This window comes from Callospermophilus lateralis, chromosome 18 (genome assembly GCF_048772815.1).
Source record: "Callospermophilus lateralis isolate mCalLat2 chromosome 18, mCalLat2.hap1, whole genome shotgun sequence".
Taxonomy (NCBI): Eukaryota; Metazoa; Chordata; class Mammalia; order Rodentia; family Sciuridae; genus Callospermophilus; species Callospermophilus lateralis.
The window spans coordinates 8708146-8715606 of record NC_135322.1 but is presented as its reverse complement, the minus strand read 5'-3'; the positions used below and the strand labels follow the sequence as shown (position 1 = coordinate 8715606).

Genomic DNA, 7461 nt, shown 5'->3' with positions numbered 1-7461 from the left:
AACAGATTTTATACCATGACCACATGTCATGCACATTTAAAAGGAAAAAGAATAATCATCAGAGGCTGGGTGTAGTGGCACCTGCCCATAATCCCAGCCACTCAGGAAGCAATGGCAGGAGGATCACAAGTTCAAAACCAGTCTCAGCAACTTAGGGAGGTCCTAAGCAACTCAGGGAGACCCTATCTCTAAATAAAATACAAAAAAGGGCTGGGGATGTGGCTCAGTGGTAAAGCACCCTGGGAGGAAGGAAGACCGGCATCAGTACATGTGTAAGATCCAAAAGTTTGGACATTATTCCCAGGGGAACAGCCCCTTAGGAAGACCTTTCATCTTCTCCTATATTTTATCAAAGGCTTCGGCTTGGGCCACTGTGAAGTGATTCTCCCAGTCCCCACAGGAGCCTGGCAAACACGAAGCAGAGACTCAGATGAGAGCTACCCACAGGTCTGACCCCAGCACATCTCCCTGATGTGTCTTGCCATCACCTGGGAAGGACACTGGGGCTAACAGCAGAGCGTCCAGGGCTCACTGGGGAGCCGCCTGACCACCACACCCTTTCATACTTTACCCTCCTGGAAATGATTTCCTGCCTTCCCTCTCGTCTCTCCTGGCCCAGCCCACACACTATGCGCCCTTAATGATGGCGGCCACATCTTCTGTCAACTTCTCCGACCTCTATATCTGCCACGTGTGCTAAGAAAACAGCATTTCTGACCTGGTTGTCTTAGTGGGGTATATAACTGGTCTTCTGCTTTTGACTGCTCTTCAGAAGCTCTACCCCAGCACGGCAGCCGTCTTGATCTCTCCCAGAATCCGTGGGATCCAGCCACTTCCGGCTCCGTGTCTCCCAGACTTCCGGTTTTAGTGCATGCCCTTTTAGGTCCCAGGTGATTGGGTTCCTGATGTTTTCCGACCCTCTCCTGTGTGGTCCTCCACTTGCGTCCTCCACTCCCTTGCACTTGCCCTTCTGATTTTGAGCTCAGACACAGACAACCTGCCCTACTCCTCTGTTTGCATTTCATGTTGCTTCCGCCTGGAGTGCTGTCCTCATGGATGTCACCACTGCTTCTCTGGGTCCTTCCAAGATCTGACTCCAGCAGAATCTTTTCAATGATGTTTGCCTTTTCTACCCAGTTCATAACTGTACATCTCCTTCCATGCTGTGTTTTACTTCCTAGAAGTTATTGGGTAAGGTGAGTTCTATGTATTAACATTTTCACGTGTAAATGTGGAATAGATTTCTAATATATTGAAAGTCAGAATATGTTCCTCTCAAATTGCCAAATATTTAGTGTTTTGAACAGCGACAGACATATATATTCAATACATAATTGTATTATTATTAAATAAAAGAATTTTATTAATAATAATAGAAAGTATTGATAAAAGAATGAGGAAGGAATTAACATTATCCCCATTTTAAAGACAAGCCCTGTAGGGGTTATACATTTTTTAAAAAAATTTTTTCTTCTGAAGGTTTATTTTAGATAAAATGGTTGAAGATAGATTAGGATAATATATTGTACATAAAGACTAGAAAAAATTTGAGAGAGTATTTTAAACATAAGGTTCTAACACACTTATAAGTGAATCTGCTTCCTATCCTGCAGGTGAGGGCTAGTCGCCTCTGACTATGCCCACCAAGTGGAGTACTTTCTTCAAAAAAAGGGTTCTTCAGGGGTGATGATCCAAATCTCCCTATTGCTAAAGGAAGTGTTTTCTCCATCAGAACAACCAAGTGATACCAGTAAATCTTTCTACTTCTGCAAATCTTTCCTAGCAGTCTATTGAAAGTCTATTATCTACTACATTGGTTATGAGGGATGGCTTTATCAATTTTTTACTTTAATGAGCCATACTTTCTTGTTTCTTTGTATGCCTTGTGATTCTGTTGTTGAAAACTTGACATCTGAACCTTATGTGGTGACTCTGAAGCAAAAACTCCATTAAATACAGAAAAACCATTTTTCAAAATTTATAGTAACTTGAAATGATAAAAGTTTCCAATATCTATATATGGTTATCCTGTTTTCAGGAAAGAAACAAATACTTTAGTTATTCCCGCTGTCTTTTCAGTTACTGGATCATGATTCCAATTTCATGAACACAAACCATTTCAAACCAAGAATTAAACAGCAACACTCTAGCCGAACCATGTCAACTGAACAGGATGCTCTCTCCTGTCCACTTTCCAGAGAGTAAGTGCTTGGGCTTCATATCAAACACATGTCTATCTGCCTCCCCTTTCTTCTCCAAGCAGTTCATTTTCTTCTGAGCATTCTTCATCATAGTCTTGGCTTTCTTCACCATCTTGACATCCCGAAGGCCAGAAACATGATGTGGAGTTCTAGAGCAGCTCTGACTCCAGGTTATAGAAGAGGGAGGAACAGATTCTTTCTGCTTTCTCTTCCTAGTGACACTCCAAGATCTTTCCTGGACTGCATGGTGGGCATTGTCTTTATCATCCATGTCAACACCTCAACACCAAGGTTATGCATCGGATTCTCTGAAACTGTCTGCTGAAACTTCTTAGCAGTTTGAGGCATCCTGGGTCCCTGTGTATCCTTTTCCTTGGATTGTAGGATTTTCAGCTTCTTTTTTTTCTCTAACTTGTTTTGCCAGTTGTCTGACATTATGGCTTTCCCAAATCTCTGGTATCTTTTCATAGTTTTCAGATGAATTTTTAAATCCCAGTAGTTTTGAAGATCCAAAATATAATCATCTCCCATTTCCAGCTCAAGATCTTGTTCTTTTTCCTTCTTGGACTCCCCAACTTTCATTGTCTTCCTGTATGCCACTACTTCTTCTGGGATAAAAAGGGTCTTCTCCTTATCATCTCTCTTGTTAGGTACAGCTAAATGCAACTTGTTAAGGACATCATTCACTTTATTTCCTTTAATTTTGGTTCCCACTTGGTGTGCCAAAAGCCTGCCACGAGACTCTGTTTTAACTTTAATAACGCATTCCTCAGTCAGGGTGCTGGTCTCTGTTACAGGGAATTCTTTAGCTTGTAAGTCTACAATATTTTCTGATCATCTTCAGAATCTTGCTGTTTGTTTCATATCACATTTTTTTGCTACAATTATAACAGGCTTATTGATGAAGAGAGGTCTGATATCCTGGGAGAGTTCTAATTGTTCTTTCAGCCTGTGTCCACACTGTTCAGACAAGTCCATCACATATAGAACTGCAGCTCTGAGGTGGGCCAGGGCTGTGATAGCCTGCATTTTGATGGTGTTCCAGGGCGGGTATCTACAATGTGCCAACTAAATGCGTCCACATCTGCTCTTGTCACCTTATCGATGAAGCTGGATTTCCCAACATTTGTGTACCCACACAACAGCAGAGTCCTTGTATTTGGGTCAATGGTCGCAAGCAGGACAAATGTCGATGCACTTGTTCTAAATATTCCAAACTCTGCCTCTGCTACTTGATAATGGTGCACATTCGCCTGAGAGCAGCATGCTTTAGCTGCTTAGAGAGATAGAATTGCCATATTTCATAAGCTGTACATGATCTTTAGCAACAATGCAAATTGGGAAAATCTGTTATAATCTGTGAGAGTCTGTCATGGTAATTCTGCTTAGTAAATTCAAATTTTCTCATATAAAAATGTCTAATGCAATGAATTTGATAATGTTTATGAATCACTGTTGGAGTCTTTTGTTGAGTTTTTGATAATGCCAGGTTGCTAAAGTACTTGGTGGACAGCACCAGCATAATCTTTGTGAAGTTGTAGTGCGCCATGCTGGCTCCTCTTGCATGAGGAGATGTCACAGGTTACCTAATGAAATAGTGGTGGATTTGGAATTGAAGTTAGAAATATCAGCATCAAAAGTCATGATTACATGATTACATGATTACATTATTATTTTATGTGTCACAATAGTTAATTTATTGTATAGATATAAATAACATACTCCACTTGTGTGAAAGTAAATAATATCACAGATCGTCTAATGTGTAATTGTTTCTGTGCACACATCCATTGTTACTCTTCGGTTCAACTTTATCTTCATTATTTGAACAATTTCTATGGATTTCTTATGTTCAGGTGTCAAAAACAACATGCCTGAATACTGTAATTCAAAAAGAGCTCTGTGCTGCAAGAATCTTTAGATAAATTCAATATGGTCCCTGCTGTAAAATATTTCTATTCTGACATCTAAATTCTAAATTATACTATTTCATAACCCTACATATCTTTTAGGTGTAATTTTCTGTCCACATTTTTTTCTCATTCCTTATCTTTCAATAATCTCCCCCAAACTCCTGTGTATTATTTGGTAGGGCAGCCATACCAAGACATTTATAGGATTAAAATGTGTTTTCCTACAGTTCTGGAGGGTCACATGGTGTGCAACAATGAGGATCAACCTGGGTTTCCCAGTGTGGTTGAGTTTAGGACACCTCAAGAGACAGGGCTTGGGCTTACTGAAGAGACTTGGAAATACTTCCAGGTGATGTCCAAAGTAAATCAAGAACAGGTCTAGGAGACTCTTGACAAAGATTAATACATACACCAAGTAAGTCTGTGTCCCATAACTGATCTTTGCATAACACATAGAATCTTAAAAAATTATTTATTTGTTTTTGTTTTTTATCCTGATTTGTTATATATGACAATAGAATGTATTACAATTCATATTACATATATAGAGCACAATTTTTAATATCTCTGGTTGTATACAAAGTATATTCACATCATTTGTGTCTTCATACATGTACTTTGGATAATGATGTCCATCACATTCCATCATCATTTCCAACCTCATGCCCCTTCCCTTCCCCTCCCACACTTTGCCCTATCTAGAGTTCGTCTCCCTCCCATGCTCCCCCAACCTACCCCACTATACAACAGCTTGATGCTGGTTGTTTAATGAATCATCATAATAATTATTTATTAGGTGGTTAGTGTGTGCCCAATACTGTTAAAACATTATATTAACTAGATTTATTTTAAAAGTCATGTTTGTTGAGATATAATTTATAATATGGTAAAATTCGCCCTATTTAGTTTTATAGTTACATGAATTTTGATAACACAAATATAAAAAATGACAACATATAAATATGGATATATAGTACTACAGTGAAGATACAGAATATGTTACCTTGTTCTCCTTTACTTCTTTTTTTCAACAAATAGAGAAATTAATTTTAATATATTTTCATTTAACCCAGTGGATTACCAACATAATTTGCAATGAAAATAATTGTTAGTAAGATATTTCATGTTCTTGCCCTTACCTAGTAATTCTTTGGAATCTAGTTTCTATTTAACACATAGCATACCTCAACTCAGACTAGACAAATTTCAAATACACAGTAGCCTCATGTAACCAATGGCTGCCATATTGTCTCTTTTCTCCATCTTTCAACTTTTGGTGAAACTTATGCTGTAGGCTACATGATAAGTACCCTTGTGATGTGGTTTCTTGTTGAGTTCCATGAGAAAGGGACACCAAAGAGATGAACTTAGAATATACAAGAGTAGATGAGGTGTTTTTTATTCCTCCCTAAAAGATTCTATTAGACTATGAATTTGTTTCTTCATATTTTTGGTGGGAATAACTTTAGTTAGGTTATCTTCTCCTACAAGGTTTTCATAATGGCTCTCTTCTTTTACCTCCTACCTCTTCAAGTTTACAGAAAGAAAGGTGCTTCACAAAATTTGTTAGTTTTCCTCAATCTTGCCCTTACCTTTATAAATACCTTATTAAACGATTTTTACTCTGATTGCTCTTTTTTATCCTTGAATCTTGAATAAGAGATTTTTAATTATAAGAGAGTAAAATATACCTCATTTCATATCACAGGCAATGTATATACATATACCAAATAATTATATATTAATATATATATATATATTTTCCATGATGTCTGTGAGTCTTCCTCTCTTGCCCTAAAGGAAATAGTATAACTTTGTGAAGAGAAATGGAAAAAAAAAACAAACAAAAAATACAAAATAAACAAAAACCTGAAAAATTAAGATGTTATTTTAGTTAAAATTTTTATGTGTAAAAATTTATCCAAAAGGGTTGAAAGAGACATGAATTGTATTACAGGTCATTTTTGTTTATTTTTGGTATTTATCTTGACTTAGTTTCTCCTTTGATTGGCTTTTTCTTTATTGTATTCCTTCTTTTTGGAGATTTTCATTGTTGTTTTTCATTTCCTCTTCATGGAATATGTTGCCAAGAATGTTCCATAGTACAGACTTTCTTGCTGTAAATTCTTTTAGCTTTTGTTTGTCATGGAAGGTTTTTATTTCATCATCAAATTTTAAGCTTAATTTTGCTGGACATAAGATTCTTGGTTGGCATCTGTCGGAAGCCATTCTCACACGTGACTGGGTGACTCCCGGTTAGGGTCTGAGGCGCTCTGGCTGTGTCGGAGCTTTCCCGGCCCTCTCCTGATGAGAGAACCTGTCCGTGTGGGGGTGTAACTGACCACTGACCCCGGAGGCCCAATCACTGACCCTGACCTTGGAGTGCGGCCCCCCTTCAACCTTCATTGGATGGAATTATCCCCTGAATTTCTTGCTCCCCAATAAAAGGCTACTCCCTGGCGTGCTCGCTCTCTCTCTCTCCTGCTAGCCCTGAGTAATCCTTGCTGCCCTGCCGGGCGGTTAGAGGAGGGAACCAGAGAGGGGAGCCGTCTCGGACCTGGTCATAGAAAAAAGGTAACTGAGTCTGTGTGTTTATTTTGATCTCGCTAGCTAACTTTTATGCCAAGAACCTCATTAATGAAACCATTGCGCTGGCCGCATGGTAGAATTGGCGCCCAACGTGGGGCATTCTAGATTAGCTAGATTGAGTGGGAGCGCGCGCTATAAAGATAAAGAAAAAAGGAAAGATAAAGGAAGTGGTGACAATTTGGGTCACAAAAGGAAGTGGTGACAATTTGGGTCACAAAAGTACCTTAAAATATTGAAGGAAAGAGACGTTAAATTAATTAAAATAAAAAATTCAACTTCTATCTATAGGAAATGTAACTATTTTAGACAGTATAATTAATCAGAAAGGAAAACAGATAAAGAAAGCTCAGTTATTACAATTCTTAGAGATCGTAGGTAAATATTGTCCTTGGTTTTGTGAACAAGAATCTCCAAATTTACTTACTTGGGAGAAATTAGGAAGAAAGTTACAAAAGGTCTGTCTTTCTAATGAATTACCGGGAGGCATAGATAATATTCAGAGAACCTGGACGGCTTTGGAAGTTTGTCTTTTTGAATATATGGGCCAGAATTCGTGGCCCCCTGAGGACCTGCTAAAAGGCATTCAATGGGCTATCAAGTCTATTCAAATGGAAAATCCGCCTGAGGCTACCTTAATTCCTTTTCCTTTAAGCCTCCTAAAAACAAAAGCGCTAGGGGCCAGGCCCAAAGTTAAAAATGTAAATTTAAACTTACAAAATCAGGCTACTCCACAGGGAGATTATGGAGAGCAATATCAG

At 38.4% G+C, this 7461-nt stretch overlaps 1 pseudogene; it reads right to left on the bottom strand.

Moving 5' to 3' along the window:
* Positions 1–2160: 2160 nt before the first annotated feature.
* Positions 2161–3750, bottom strand: LOC143383139 (GTP-binding protein 4 pseudogene; annotated as a pseudogene).
* Between the last annotated feature and the right edge of the window lie 3711 nt (positions 3751–7461).